This window comes from Adiantum capillus-veneris, chromosome 11, assembly GCF_014529385.1.
Source record: "Adiantum capillus-veneris isolate H3 chromosome 11, ASM1452938v2, whole genome shotgun sequence".
Taxonomy (NCBI): Eukaryota; Viridiplantae; Streptophyta; class Polypodiopsida; order Polypodiales; family Pteridaceae; genus Adiantum; species Adiantum capillus-veneris.
This window is the reverse complement of record NC_140941.1, coordinates 70,101,036-70,117,766: the sequence shown is the minus strand read 5'-3', so window position 1 is coordinate 70,117,766 and position 16,731 is coordinate 70,101,036. Positions and strand designations below refer to the sequence as shown.

The 16,731-nt window shown below is 41.9% G+C and overlaps 1 pseudogene; it reads right to left on the bottom strand.

The window, feature by feature from the left end:
• Nucleotides 1-299: 299 nt before the first annotated feature.
• On the bottom strand, nucleotides 300-7,979 carry LOC147447417 (uncharacterized; annotated as a pseudogene).
• Between the last annotated feature and the right edge of the window lie 8,752 nt (nucleotides 7,980-16,731).

Here is a 16,731-nt window from a genome sequence, read left to right as displayed (position 1 = left end):
ATCAAGGGAAATTCGATCCGGGCTCATACTGTTGCCACTCGGTCTCCTCGTCTCACTATATGCATCAACTACTAGAATAGCACTTACACATCAAGCCTTGTAGCGTGCAAGATGCTATTGAAAGACTTGTGGATCACTATCCACGCAAAGGCAATGTCTAGAAAACTCAGCATAGACATAGACCAAGCCACCACATTCAGAAAAGATATCAATGATGGAGGTGTGTTCCGCAGTAAATGTCTGCACGAGCCTGTTGAAAAGAAAAGAAACATGGGAATATTTACTTTGCGTAACATAGTCTAACAAGAAATAGTAGCATGCATATCTTCTGATCGAAATAAGTCAAGGCTACACTCAATGGCACCTCTAAGAATGGATCCTCCAATGTACTCCTCATCACCACACTCCACCAATATCCCAAATTTGGCATCAAAAGAATTTTTTCCATGCTCTCTCCGTCTCGTTGATCGTAGATATGACGTTGACGCTTCTGATAAAACAATCCTAAAAAGAGTGTTTCCACCTGCAAATTACAATTAGAGTGTGATTTAATTGAAGAAGCTTCAAGAAAACTACGGCCATGCTTTTTCAATCACAAAATAACTTTACTTAATCTCTCAATCTCAATGGTCTTTCGCACATAACCATTAGGGATCAAAATAAAGTTGGTGTGCATCATTTTGAATTTCATCTCAATGGCATGGCCAAACACTATGCCAAAGTGATTAGTGGAGCTTAGGGTGATGTACCACCCATTGTCTTCCACATACTTAGAAGCTATCATGGACACTTTCTTACTCAATTTTTGAGAGAACTGATTCCATGGAGGGACCTGTATATAACACATTGTAAATTTGTTTAAAGTTCTAAAATTGTCATAGAGTAGAGGTGAAAAGTAAATAAGAGCCATGCCGATTGAGATTGTTTAGAATGATACCATGTTCTTCGAAAATTTCTCAACGTTAAAATTTGTTTGAAAATCTGCAAACAAAAGAGAGGCCACTTAATTTCTCTTTTTCCCATCAACATTGGCTGAATGTAGAAAATCCAAGATCCTTCATACGATCACACACATGTATTTCAAACATTCACAACACACACCACATAGTCCATCTTTCTTCTCACATGTATTTGCCATTTCTCACCATCGAGAGAAATTTTGTAAACATCTGTCATGTTGTCGACACTGCATAATCTGAAAATGAAATTTTTTATCAAGACTTGTTGAGTAGATAGAAAGTGATAGCTAGATATCTTTACAAGCAAGTTTACCTATCCAAGACTCGCAAGAAGTCTTTTGTCATCGGACTCTTTTGTGTTGAACTTACTCCAAAGCTCCATAAAAGCTTTATCAATATGCTCCCTCAACTGATGATGAAACCATGCTTCAAAATCCTCCAGTAATTCATCAATCATTTTCCCTTTGATCCTTAAGCATTGCTTCAAGATACTTCCCCAATACCATTCTTTACGCAAATACATTCTAAATTAATGGAGCTAATATAACGCTCAGAAGCAACATCATCTACACGACAATGCATCAAAGAGAGCAATATTTATTTTTTCCTATAAAGAAGACAATAAACAACCTGTAAATGCATTGATTCATTTGATTATTTCATGTACATTTTTTGGCCAAGGATTATTACCTCTCTGGTGATATTTTAGAAGTTGCCAAAGGGTGGACCTTGTCTCTTGTAAGGCCCACCTGGTCCTTTTCTCTTACCCAATTAAAGTTAAATAAGAAAGAGAAGAACCCTTGGCCATTGGCAGGGTTGGCAATGACCAACATCTATGTTGCATTTGCACCAAATGAAATTCAAGCCTTGTCAACTTGCGGTTTTGTAGAAATTCAAACATGAATGGTCAAAAGAGAAAGTATTTACCTTATAAGCTCTTTCTTTGAATATTTTTTTCTACTCTTCCTCAAGCAACCATTTCCTTTTCTCGCATTGAGATCAATGGATCATTGATCTCTTACATCTCTTTGATAAGAGACATGTCGAACTCTTCCTTTTGAAGAGTAAAGAGGGAAAAAAAAAGATTTTACAAAATTATACCTAGCATTAGAAATTACAGAGAAAGTATACTTTGGAGTTAAAAAGTATACCTTCCATATGAGGATCACCAATAAAAGAGCAGGAGTATTGTACCAACTCCCTTTGGATACCTTCTTTCTGCAAGCAAGCTCTACCTCTATCCATTGAATCCAATATTGTGGAAAGTCTTTCATTAGAGAATATTACTTGCCACGACTAGTTTTTGAAACAAGAAGATCTCCTGATCAAAATTTGTGCTCACAGTGGTTCTACCAATCCTAAACCACAAAGTGACAAACACATAAGGATTTGGCAAGGATAAGAGAAAGAGAATGACATGTATATAGTAATAGTAATATCTTAAAAAACAAGGAATGACCCTACTCATTCTGAGAGCGCAGAGCTAGCATAAGCTCTTCCTCGGCACTTTGATCAACATTGACAAAGTGACACTTGACAGAACAATGTCTCCACCTTATCATTGAAAATTCTAAAACAACAAAAGGAAACATTAGATAGCATAGCATGAGACAATACAACCTTATATATAAAACAAAGAGCAGAGCAGTTATGTGTTTTTTTTTCCCGAGAAAAAGATCCTTCTATTAGTTAATGAAACTGCCCATAGGGCTACAACCTCCTCTACAAGAGAGGACTACAACAATCATGATGGGGAGACTCTCCCAATGAAAAAACAACATATGTACAATGAGGCTAGATCACGGGATGGGAGGAAGGAAGAGCCACACAAGTGGACAGTAGTGCCATCTAAGAACACCCTGGACCATGGTGAAAAATGGCCCAGGACGCCAAAGTCAAAGAAAGCCTCTCTACGCTCCCGCATGCGGTCAGAACTGCCCTGGAGTCTCTAGAACTATCCTCTGAGAGTATGGACCAGCTCAAGCCAAAGATCCCAAACAGTCTCTGCTGGTGATATAGGGCGAGCCTCAAAGATGTGGAAGCAACGGGCCCGCCAGATGAACCAGAGTGTCAGGCCACTGATGAGCTCCCAACACACCTCTCTCTCATTGCACCACTCCTATGGAGTAAGCTTTGTGGCAGGCTGGAGTGTAGGTCGCCCCCCCTGCATCACTATCATCCTGCTAGTGGATGATAGCTCAAACTGAAGTGCCGGGCCCATGAGAGTGGACCAAGCAGTTGCCCCCAAGTGTACTGCTTAGCCGTGGAAAGAGTGGGCATCAACTGAAGAACACGAAGCCACACCTGCTGTGCCAAGGGACAGTCCCAAAGATAGTGATGCTGACTCTCCACAAGGTGGTCACAAGCTGTGCACGCAGATGAGAGACCACTATGCACAAGCCAACTCCCAACTATTGTAGCTCACCTCTCCTAAAAAGCTGCCAAGAACTCAGCTATGAGACCCTCCTCCTGCCAATGAGGTGCTGCAGCAACAAGGCAAGCCTCTCTCTTTGCTGCCAGTATGTGACGTCCCAGTCGAACAGTTTACTGAAAGAAAGGGACACCTGAGTGGTCTGAAAAAGAGAAGGGGTCCCTCCAAAACCACTCTCCAGGATCCCACTGTACTCGTGCCAGTGGACAACACTCCCAAGCCCACAGTGTCCAATGTCTAGTCTTAAGAGCAGCTGGGTCAATATCGATGACACAAGTCCTCCCACAGATACCCACACTCGGATCCTCTAAAAAAAGCACTCTGCCACTTGCAGGGCCTCTACTGCAACTCACTGTAATCATCCCTCACCTTGTAGCTCGCAAAATAGGGAGGGAACAGTCTCTGATCAAGCCCGAGTAGAGATGAGAACCTCCAGTCGTGTGAAGGCTCCCATCCATCTGGGTGCTGCTGACTTGAGAGGCGTGAGCCACTCAGCTGGTACTACCTTTGAGATGTCCTAGCACATGCTCTGCACCCCTCTCATTATTCCCTGTAGAGCTGAAAGACCTATAGCTCCTCTGACAAGCCTCAAAATTGTAACCAGTCACCTAAAGAGCGTGCTGGACCCGCTGCCATGGAACCCCTGGAAACATGAGGCCGACTACCAACCAAGTGACCTCTCTGAGTGCTAACCATGGGGTTCCAAAAAAGGGGCTATCTCGCAGGCTCTCTTCTGTGCAAGTAGGCTGACATTGCTTCAGGCCTCGCCTCAAGTGCTCCCCAGATTGAAGCAACCCCATAGCAAAGCGACCCTCTAGTCTCTTGCTCAAACCAACTCTACGTATCTCTGTGAAGATCCATCTGGTCGAAGGTTGCCAGGGGCCTCCTGCCTGAGGCACCCTAGCATGAAGCCGTTGTAACAAGAACTCCTTCCAGGGATCCTCACCTAGAAGAAGACCTCAGATGATGAACTTCCCAAGAAGGGCTCTGCTCTGCTGTGCTGGGTCTATGATTCCAAGCCCTCCCTGTGAACAAGGAAGAGTGATGACCTGCCAAGCCACTTTGTCCCGGGCTGTCAGAGTGTCATGCCCTGACCAAAGGGAATTCTTGATCAGCCACTCTACTTGGCTGATACAAGAACTCGAGAAGATCCAACAAGACGTGATGTACCACATATTAGCCAATAGCACTGTGGGACGCATGTCTAACCTCACCATCCTATCTTATTGCAGTATTAGAGAGAATCAAGATTAATTTGTCAATCCATGCGATGAAGCTGATTGGACTAGTGCATAGAGGCTACACGAGGTTGTTAACAATCTCTCGGAAAACAACTAACAACTCGCATCTAACTCAAGCTATGCTCAAGTGACTGAAATCACTAAAAGCCAATCACATCGACAAACAAATCACATTCATTATAGCATCATATGACATCCAAACGTAACGAAACTTCTAAGACAAGTTTATAAGACCTGAGCACACATGCTTGTGGTTTCAAACCCCACTTTAGGTCAAGTTCCAAAATAGCAATTATTAACAATAATAGAGAATTTTTGAGCTAGTCGTTTTCGACCCAGAATGCATCTAAATGCTTAGCAATGATGTCCCATTACCCCGCCCATGCTTAGTTTTTGATTTGAAAGTGTAAATTCCTAGTTATGATGAAATTAGGACGCGGGTCGGCGATGCCAAAAGCTACGAAATATTGTGAACTCCTTACATCAATGCGTAGAGCTCTTACCTGCAGTTGCAACGCAACAAACGCGACTGCAATGTGACAACCGGGGAGGGAGTAGGAAGCGTGAGAAGGATAGGAGTGAGCGCCGTTAGCTCACGCTGCATTTCTATTATCCAAAACTTATAAAAAAATTACAAAAATTGGCTTTTATACCTTAGCCAAGGTTTTTGGGTGGTCAAAACTTATAATCTGGAGTTCTACCAAAGCTGAGTAATGACAGGTTGATACAATCTGGAAGCTTGTAGCCCCGGCTCATTAATTACAGAGTTTATCTAAGAAAATAGGAGTTACAATATTCTTGATTTATCAAAATAATAAGTGTTTTACAAAGAGAACTCCGAAAATGGTATCCGTGTTAGCTTGCTGCTAACATTCCCCCTTCCTTGCCTGTGTCATCCCTTGACATAGCTTTATGGGCTGAAATAGTCTTCGTGCTGGCCGGCTGGCAAAGCGGTCTTTAAGCGCATTCAATGTCTTTTGGTATCTGATTTTTATTTCTTTATCTGGCACTTGCAAAAACTGCATGGTCACTCTATTCTTCAGCTCCACCGCTGAGTAGCCTATAAATATAGATGTTAGGTTGCTGATCACTGGCGCAAATATCTTCCTTTGCCAAGTAAAGAATCTAGTGTAGAAAGCTTCCTCAAACGCAAACATATTATGTGATGGTAAGAACATACACCGGGCGTAGAAGCCATAGAGGACTTCTTTAGAAGGGTGGCCACTAAGATCATAGCATAGCCCTTTATTTCCCTCGAGTAATGACATCCACGGGGTGCCTGCTTGCTTTGGCTCATGAAAAACTTCAATACAAGTGAGCAGCATTCGGCATATCTTATATAACATTGCGCAAGAGAGATCCGGTAGACTCTTGAAGAATGACATGGCACCCGTTAGGGTTTTCACCATGTATTCCTCCGTGGCTTGTCCTTTTTCTGGAGCTGGAAGTCTTGGGTAGTTCAGTAAGTTTGGCCGTTTCTTTGTCAGTGCCTCATGCTCTTGCCATGTCCTTACTCTGGGTACATGACAAAAAGTGGGATCTCTTTATAGGGTTGCAGGTGCTCTTGTGAACAGAATCAAATACCTTGGATTCTTGTTCAACCAGATGAACCTCCACTTTGGGTGGTATTTATCTTTGCCATCTTCTTGCATGTCTTTGTAGAGCCTCTCTTTTACATGTAGTAGTTTCACTTTTATGAGAGGGTATGGCAGAGATTGCTGATACCATTGCGCATTGATCTGATTGGGAGTGAGTTGGGTGACGGTGACAGAGTGTAGAACTCTCAACTCCCAATCCATTGTGGCTTTCCACTGCTCATCCACCTCTTGTGTGATCTTTTCTTTCAGTGTGTCCTCTTCAGCTTTTGATAGCTGGACCATAGGCAAGGACCATAGGCAATGTGTCTGCATTTGTAATGTGTATCTCAAAATCATCTTCACCACTCAGCTATGTTGTGGACTGTGTCTCGAATTTAGAAAATGAGACTGAGGGTATATCTATTTGTGGCTGCTTTGAAGGGCCTGCCTCTTCCTGCGTTTCCGGCTTTCCTTCCCTCAGGAGCTGGTTAACTCTTTTGAGCTCAGCTATTTCTTTTAGGAGCTTTTCTTCTCTTTGGACCCGCATCAATGCCAGGTCCCTGCCTTGTGATTTCTCTAGCTTTAATTCCAGCTCGAGGTCTTTGTTCTTTTTCTCTAGTGCCTTGTATACTTCATCTGTCCCTTTGATCGAGGCCACGGCTGGATTTTCTCTTATTTGCCGTAAGAAGATTTTCTGATCATTTATTCTCTATTCGGAGTATTGTAAAGAGGCATTGGCAACATCCAACTGCACTTGAATTTTTTGAGCTGATAGGGTTATCGTAAGAAGTTCATTTGTAACTTATGTCAGTTGTTCATCTTTTGCCTTGCAAGCATCTGATAACTTGGTGAGCAGATCACCTAACTCTTCCATTTCATTCTGCTGTCTATCTCTGGCTAGCTGATGTTGTTCAGCTTCGGCTTTCATCTCCTGCACTTGCCTCTGAAGTTCGATGATGACGTTCATTCTGTCTTCTAACTCTCCTTAGAGAGCGTCAATCACCATCTCGAGTTCTTTACCCTTTGAGCTACGACTAAGTGCTGCTGATTGGAGTCTCTCCATCATATTCTGCATCTACCTTGCATATTCATTCACTTGCAATATGACCTCCTCATTAGACTGCCAATCCTCTTGTCTCACCACCTGAGTAGATGTGCCTGCAACCTCTTGTGTATCCTTCTGCTGCTTCGTGGCTGTTGGTTCTTCCTACGTGGAGGTAGAGGGTTGGTCTTCTTTTTCTTTGTCATCCTGAGGCTTTGTGGATGCCTCGGTGGTCTCTTGCTGAGTGGAAGTAGAGGGTGTTTTGGCCTTCTCTTGCTGTGTTGTAGTAGAGGCTGTTGGCTCAGATTTTGTTGTCTCTTCTAGTGCAAGACTTGCTGCCTTTTCCGGCTCAGGTTCTTGCGTATCTTTGGCGGATTTCTCTTGTTCTGACTCTGCTTCTTTCTCTTTTTGTTTCTCTTGTTGGTCAGCCTCTCGTACAGATTCTGTCTCTTTGGTGGACTCAGATTCTGTGGCTTTCTCTTTCTCAGGTTTAGCTTCTTTAGTTGGTTCTTTTACGGTGTCTTTACCTGCAGGTGATGGTGGTGGGCTTGGCATAGGATGGTCCTGTTGTTCAGTAGGCGGTGAAGTGGGTATGGGAGATTCATAGCCTTGTTCTTGTGCTTCTTCTCTAGCCGTTTCCTCGGCTTGTCTCTGTTCCTCCGCTTCTTTTGCTTTTCTAGTCGCTTCTTTGGCCTCTTTCAGCTTGAGGGCTTTGGCTTCTTGGTACATTTTCTCCAAAGTCTCTGTCGGATCTTCAGTCTCTTTTCTCGTGTGATGCTTTGTCCTTGGGATTTTAAGTCCACTAGGTACCCATTTCTTTGGGTCCTTCCCTTGTGCTTGTCGACTGCGCTAGTAGGAGTGTTTTTCTCTTTCAAAGCAAGCTTGTTCTTGTGCGGGCTCTTCTTGGTGGGCGGCCACAACTTTTCTCTTCATCTCTTCTCTTATTGCTCTCTTCTCCTCATTATCAGAGCTCTCGCTGTTGTGCCTGTTTGGGCGAGCTTAAAGAAGACTCTCATATGATTTATAAGATCTCTTTCCTGACCTTGTAGCTCTAGGAGACGGTTGTGCTGCCAATATCCAAGTGTTTTGGTCAGGGGTAGGTGGTCGATTGTCGGCCATGCCGATGGCATGGTACGCAATCCTCATCAAGCCTTTTGATGCACCCAAGTACGTGATCTTCCCTTCTTTCTTGGTGCCCTTCAGAGTGGTCATGACGTACTGGGCGTGGTCCATCGGTTGCCTGGTTGTTGACTTGAGAACTTGTGTAAAAGTAGTGGCAACCGCGTGATTTGGCGTGGTGTACCTTGGTGGCCTTTTTTCCAAGAAGTGGAAGTGCTGATGGTATAACTGGGCTGGCTCTTCCACTTGTTTGTGAATCAAATCTGCAAAGGTAGCTGCGGCGGTCTCTTTGGTAAAAGTTCCTGCTGTTTTCCTATCCCTTGCTCTCATGGTCATTCCTTCTGTGGATAGTGTGAGTGCTTCTGCTTTATAAGGATTTAGTTATGACCACTTCGACCTTGTGTCCCTGAGTGTCAGATATTTGGGCGGTTTCATCTTCTTTGATTGTGGATAAAAGCTCGTAAGCTTTTTGAAAATCCACTCCGCAAGGCTCCTGTTCATAAAAGTCTCTAAGTCCTAGCCTGGGGTTGGCTTCTTTGGTCTCAGGCTTCGCATCAACATTATATACTTCCTTAGGTAGGAGTTGAAACTCCACCTCATGTCACTCTTGAATCTTCCGGTGAAGACTGTAGTGTGATGCTCTTCTAGCCGTTCTTTGGAGAGATAAGCTACTTTGGCTGCTTTGACTGAATCGGGGTCTAATTGATATGCGGGCAGTTCCTGCAACTTTTCCTTTTGGTTGAGCTTTTTCTTGGCCCTCTCTGCTGCTTGCATGGCTCCTGTTCAATCAATAGAGTGTCAAAGTTAGCAAATTTATCAAAATTTTCCTTGAAATGTCCTTTAGTTTGAAATGCTGAAAATTTTGGTCCAATTTGCTTTAAATCAATTTCTGAACAAGCATAGATGCATAAAAACATGCAAGGAACAAAACTGTAAAGTCAAAACAAATTTTTGCAACCAAAGTAAATAATCACGGTTATTTACAGCTGAGTATTTTTTTCAACTTTATGAAAACTTGGCTTCACAGGCTTGAAGTATATACCAAATACATGCTCTGAGTGAAATATGGGCTCATTTGGATGCATAGGGTGAAAATGGTACCAGATTTTGGCTTTAGGTCTCTGAAATAGTGGATATAAAGGAAATACGAGATTTTGAACTCCAAATTGGTTCAAACTTGGCTAGTGGGCTTAACACATCATGTACTTTGGATGTATGATGGCAAAATATCAAAACTCCCCAATTTTGACTAAAAAGTAAATAATCGCGATTATTAACTTTTCTACCAAAATCAACTTTTTTGGGTACAATTTGGTTCTAGGCATTGTATAGACCCTTTGTACGAGATATGAGGTGATTTGGATCAAGAAATGTTGTCCACCATAACCCAAACATTCGCTTGCAAAGACTTCTTTGCGTTTTTTGGCAATTTTCCAAGTTATAGGTGCTCATTTTGGCTCATACTTGAGTTTTGGCATGTAATAGGTGTGTACACATGATAGGTGAGGTGATGTGACAATTTCCAAGAAAAAATGATGCAAAAGTAAATAATCGCGATTATTTACAATAGTGAAAAATTCTTTGCAAAACTTACAACTTTTGACTTAGACACATTCTATACACCTAAAACAAGTCCTAAATTGAATTTGGTCAAGTTTGGTCATGCCGGCATTACTTTGTGCTTTGTCAACTTTGAAATCACCGTTTTCTGTGACTACACTGCCTGTTGGGTTGGTCAGTCAACTTTGAGGCTTTGGACTTGTCCGAACCATAGTCGTGAAGCATCTCATCCAATTCTGGTTCATTTGGAGTCAGTTTGACCCCGTATGTCGAATTTGATGCTTTGTAACCTTTGAGCCGTTTTTTGCTTTTGGAGGGCTTTGCTTGATTGATTTTACTAAACCAATCATATACATTGTATATGAACCTCGTAGGCTAGCTATTTGTGGAGTCAGATCAAAATTCTGGCATTTGCCAAAAACCTGGCTTTTCTAATGGGGACCCCCTTGACCCCTGTCGAATGGTCAACTGATGATATAGAAGGGTTCTATTATGTTAGGCCATGCTGTAGTTCAAATCCCATGTGATTTGGTCGAGCTGATAGGCCGCTATGGTCAGTTTTTGGCCGTAGGTCTTCGTGCACTGCTCGATTTCTAGGGTGTTTTCTAGGGGTTTAGACTAGCTACCGGCCGTAAAAATTGGATCATTGGTGAGTAAAGAACTTACCCCTCATGTATCGTGTGAGACGGCACTAAAAATGGGCAACTGTGGACTCCGAAAAAGATGCGCGAAAGAGGTTGAAAGCTCTCTCTGCAAAGGCTGCAAGTGGAAATGAGGTGGTTTTGACCTACCTTGGATATCTATACCCGGACTTCCTGAACCAATTTTCCCCAGATTCCCCCGTTAGTCCTACTAGGCCGTGAAATCTATGCTAGACTCAAAAATTTCCTTGATCAGATTCCTGTAGCTCATTCTGCAAGAATGTTGCAAAAGTAGACCTCGCCGCCTAATTTAGGCTTCCCGCTTCCATCTTTTGATGTCATTGAAATTTTTTGTGCCTGTCCTCCTTATCTTTCTGATCACCATCGTGTCTTTCGTTTTTCCATATGAGCTTCTCTGCTATTTATTATTAATTTTTGATGTGTTTATTTAAAAAAATCTAAGAAAATAGAAAAATGCTCTACAAAAGTAAAGTGAAAATCCAATAATTAAGAAAATCCATTGAAAAACATAGCTTTATTGTTTTTTCTTGCATTTGTCTATTTTTAAATCTCATTATTAACAAAAATGATGAAAATTACCCAAAAGGACTATTTTTTGATGATTTTCTGATAGTATATATACTATTTACACGCATCGGGAAGATATTATCAATGAATTTTCCCTTGATGATAAATTATAAGGGCATTATTAGGTAATTTTGCAAAAAATCACACGTTAATATCAAATTTTTTTTCTCCCTCTTCAAACATTGCCCTTAATTACTTAGTACCTACTGCCCTTCCACCCTCCTAGATGGCAAACTCCGAGACGACTGTGTGCATGGGTTGAACAATCATGTCTATGCATAGCCGTGGTGGCTCTACCATGCTTTGAAGATCAATGCACTTCAAACCAATATGTTGTGCAAGAGCTGGGTCTTGAGTAATTAACTCAAGGGTTTCTGATGTCGAGGTTTGTTGATATCTTCCAAAGAGAAAATCTTGTAGCTTGTGTACTCTCTATTTGATTGTACCATCAGGATGCTTCAACATGCTGATTGCTTGAGCTATTGCTAGCGCTTTTGACTGTTGTCGAGCCTTTTCTCGCCATTGGTAGCTTGGTCTACTTGGTGCTGTATGCTATGGTGGAGTCTTTTGAGACTTAACTCGCCATTGCTTGATTGGTTTTATGGTGTGTGGAAAAGATAAGTGCTCTTTTTTCTTCCAAACCATCTTCATGTTAGGTTCCTTGCTTGAAGATGCTCGTCTTTGTGTTTTAACCCTTGGAACCTTCTTTTGTTTCGTCGGTGGAGTTTTAGGAACCCAGATCTGAATCGGTTTATACTTAAGCTGTGCTTTTGGTACCCAAATTTTCCTGACTCCTTGCATGCTACTTGTAGCATTTGCTTGTCAAGGGGATGGAGAAGATTGACTACTTCGTGGTTTAGTCTGCTGATTGCTTCTTTTCCATTTCTCCTTGCTTGGTGCAATTGGAACAATGAGTTGCCCGCCTCTAGGTGATAGCTTTGGCTGATTTTTATTCCAATCTGGTACTACTTTGTATGTCCGCATCCAGGGAATTCCAAAAATCATCTCCTCATTCATGTGTTCATCTGTAAGCATACAAACTAATGAGGACATGAACATCCATGTACTATCACGTTCAAGTTGACTACTCCCAATGTTGGGATTGGGTTCTTGTTGCATCCTTTGATTGTCGTTATTCCTGCTGTCAATGCTTGACTTGTTGCCATCTTGTATGTGGAATAACTTACTGTATTTACTCTAGCTCCTATGTCGACCAAAGCATTGGTGCTATGATTGTTGAGATGTACTTTGATGCGCAGATCCATTCTGTCTAACCAATCATCATCTGTTGAAACTGCATCTTTAGGTAATTCCCATTGTCGGTCATCAATTTCCAGAGTGTTGATGGGAATCGGTATCTGTTGATTCTTGAGAATCGGTATCTGTTGATGGGAATCGGTATCTGTTGATTCTTGAGAGCACCTTTTTTTTGAGTACCCGAAGCCGAGCTTCCTCTTGGACTTCATCAATAACCTGCTGTCGTTTGATCTTTCTTTGTTTGGCTGCATGCATTCTTTCTAGCAATTCATTGGTTAGTGGCAAATTGTATTTCTTTAAATGACACCCACTAATCCAATTAGCCATTGGTTCACCATCTAGGGTGGACAATTTTACTGCTCCACTTGGAGATACATCTTCAATGATAAACGGTCCGTTTCCATTTTTCTTAAACTTGGGAATGTGTTGCTTAAGGGAATAGACTAAAACTAGGTCCCCTTTCTTGAAGATTTTTGTGATTAAGTGGGAATCAAAAAACTGTTTTTGTTTTCACTTTTGTGCACAGATGTGAGCTATAGCAGTTAGCCTTTTCTCATCTAGATTTTCCAAATCTTCAAGTCTTTCTGACACTTCATGTCCAGTCCACTCAATATTTTGTGCTACCCTTAATGTCGAAAATAGAAATTCAATTGGCAGTATGGCATTAAGACCATAAACAAGGTTAAAGGGTGTAGCATTTAAAGCTGTTTTGAATGAAACTTGTTGTCATAAAATATAATATCTAATATCTAACCAACCCAAATGATTTTCTCATATTAAATTGATCACTTAATGTGGGAGAATAAACGGGAACAAGTGGTAAGATATAGAATGGTGCTTATAGATCTATCTCAACACGGGGCCAATGGTAAAGGGGCCCAAATGAGAGATGGTCTATCAAAGAGAAAGGCTAACAAATGGAGCATAAGACCTTAGGGTTAGCTTCATTGAAGACCTTCAATAATGTGTGTAAAAGTCCTTTGACCTTAGGTAAGCTAGGGCTGAGCTTGAGGCGCGGGAACCCGACCTAGCTCGAGGTGCTTGTCCTGCTTGTCATGCTTGATGACTAAGGTGCTTGTCATGCTTGATGACTAAGGTTCTTGAGGTGCTTGATGATTGAGGTGCTTGAGATGCTTGAGGTGCTTAATGATTGAGATGCTTAAGGTGCTTGACATGCTTGAGATGCTAGGGTTGCACTTGAGGTGAGAATACAACCCAAGCTTAAAGTGCTTAAGAGCCAAGCTTGTGGTGGGAATTGGGCCTATGCATGTGGGGCTTGAGGTGTCAAAAAGTCAAATATTCAATCCCTACAAGGAGGGGGCGAGCCCTACATGAGGGGGGATGAGAGAGAACACCCACACACTCACACAAGGCATGCATGGTACAAAGAAAGCAAAAGGGACACTTGTCAAGTTCCTCCTCCTGTTGCCCTCATGGTGTGCCTGAAGCCTATTGGTTGGCCACCCAAGGGGTCCAATAATATTTAGTATATTTAATTAATTTATTTAGAATTTATCTAGCCCTCTCTCTTAAAGGGGAAAGGGAGACACTTGTCTCAAGGCTACCCTTGCTGCTTGTAGTGCCTCCTGCTTATGATTAGCTAGGCCTGGAGGGGTCCGATTTTGAATCATGAGCTACAAGGGGGGGGGGGGGGGGGGGGGGTCGACCCAAGCAAGCTAGGGGGTTGCTTAGGGGGTATACTCACCCATACACACTCACAAACACTCTTATTGTGTGCTATGCAAAGTGCAAGAGCTCCCTCTCCTTCTCCAAGCAAGTAGAGGTTTAGAGCCTACACCAACACTCTTGGATATGGAGTGCAAATCCAACCAAGAGCCATGCTTCGATGCTTAAGCTTTCCATCTCCTTCTTCTTCATTACTATGCTATTATGTATGCTAGCAACAAGAGTTATGATAAGTGAGGAACTAATTCTTTCTCCTACGAAATGTTTCTTCTTCCTCTTCCCTACCCCCATTCCCTGCTAGCTCTCTCCACCTTCGAAGGTGTTTGAGGTCTTGGGACTGAGGCTTGGGATAGTTAAAGCTTTCTTCAAGTTTATGTTATGTTTGTGATTCATGAAGCTTTCCATCTTCATTGCATCACCTAGGTCACAAGGAACACAAAGATTGTATTGTAACAAGTCTCTATTAATGAGAGAAATCATAATACAAATGCCTATTGGAGGGGGGACCGGCTCCACATAAATCCGGTCCTCAACTGTTGTCATGTTCTCTAAATTATCTCTCTTGCAAAAGTATTGTTCATGCCAAGTTAACTAATTGCTATGATTATATTTCTATCTTCAATTATGTTCACCCGCTATGCTCACAAAGTCATTTCTCAAAAGTACTCTCATTAATTTCCGCTACTCTCAAATTAAATAGGCCAATTCCATTACATTGGTATCAGAGCATTTGGTTTCTCTTTTCTTTCTTAAGAAGAGAGGTTCTTGCTTAAGAAGAGAGGTCCTCAAGTAGCCTGTAAATGGTTGATGTTGTTAATTATATTAGGGTAAGTGGAACTGGGATCTATTATCGGTTTGTTGAGACCACTATGTGGGGGATAGTGCACACCTCAGGAGATTTGGACTTAATAATGGAGTCTTTTTAGACTTGCCTATGGCTTTACCATTATTGAGCCATAAGAAGTCCGAAAGGAGCTAGCCCTTGGCAACTCTGCTATGTTAGAATTACTCCTCTACTCTCTATAATTAACCACTGCGAGCCGTGGGTGTAGATACTTAAGAGCCGATTTTCAAAGGCTAAGAGGAGTGGCAACTAAGGTTTTGAATTGCCAAATCATACACTAAGTACGTATATAAATTTTGTTAACATGGATGACAATAATCAAGAGAGTAGAATGAACATTGATAGCTTTGATTTTGCACATGAAGGTGCTAATGATGATGCTCCCATGTTTGTGAATTATCTCGTCACTAGGTTGCAGCAAAGCTATGGGCAACCTTGCTTTACAAGCCGAAGTTACTCAACAACTTCGTGCTATAAAATTTCCCTTCCTCTCCAAGAGGAGAGAGAGCTTAGGAGGCCTCTTGAAGAGACCCCCAAAAGAAGACTCTCTCCCATTGGAGAGGAGGAATCCAAAGAGCAAGAAAGCAATGAAAGTTTAAGTTCCTCTGAAGATGTGGCTTCACGAAGACGGTGGTCTAGACGATCGCCCACTCCTCCCAAGAGGAAAAGATCAACACATAGTCCTTCTCCTCATCACTCTGAAAGGAAAGAGAGGAAACAAAGGAAGAAAAGGGCTAGGAAGAGGTCACCCTCTTCTCTTTCTTCTTCACCTTCCTCCTCTTACGACGAAAGTTATGGCTATTCTCCTATAGAATACAAGAGGGGAGGACATCGCAAATCATTTCCTGCATGGAGAAGGTCACAAAAGATAAAGAAGTTCAAGGAGGGAGGAAAGAGTATCTCTTTTCTCACCTATGATGGCACCTTTGGTGCTACCGAAAAAGTGTTGGCCTTCATCCAGCAATTGGATGCGGCCTTTGGAGACGAGGGATTCACAGAGTCCTCCAAGCTACGCCATGTAGCTATGCACTTCCAAAAATAAGCTCGTCAATGGTGGACTAGCCTTCGTGGCAATGGTGAAGCCCCAAAGACATGGAAAACTCTACGAGTTTCCATCATGAAGCAATTCCTTGCAAGTGATGCAAAAGACAAGGTGCTTACTGAATGGCACAGCTTGAAGCTTCTCTCTCATGAGTCTATCCACAAGGGGTTCTATCATTTAATGAGCGATGAAAAGCCAGCAAGAGATAAAAAGCGAGTGAAGAAATCAAGGGATTAAAAAACAAACATACTTTTGTGTTCCTTGAAAATTTTTATCTTCCTTGCACATGCATTTTGTGCATAGTACATTGTTAGCTCAAATGGGCTTTCAAACCCTTGAAATTCTTCATATAATGGTTTGGTGTAGAGAGATTTTGCATCCTACCTTTTGTCTCATGAACTTAACTGCGATTTTAAACCAACATTTAATCATTCTTTATGGTATGGCCCAGTGAGAGCCCATTTGGAGAGAGGTTGCTTGACATTATATACTAGAAAAAACACTCCAAGTAGATTTTGGCCATTGTCATTAATTTTATACAGAGAAACAAAAAAAAGGCCATAAAATAGATGGCCAAGTCAACTTATGATCCTCTATAAGTCCTTTGCTTATTATGATAGAAGAGACAATTATCAAAGTAACAATAGACCAGAATGCTTTATACAATCACATGCTTAGGTATTTTTCACTGAGGTTTTTTGCAAACCATTTAGAAACGCTTCACAAAATAACATAACGAGAAGA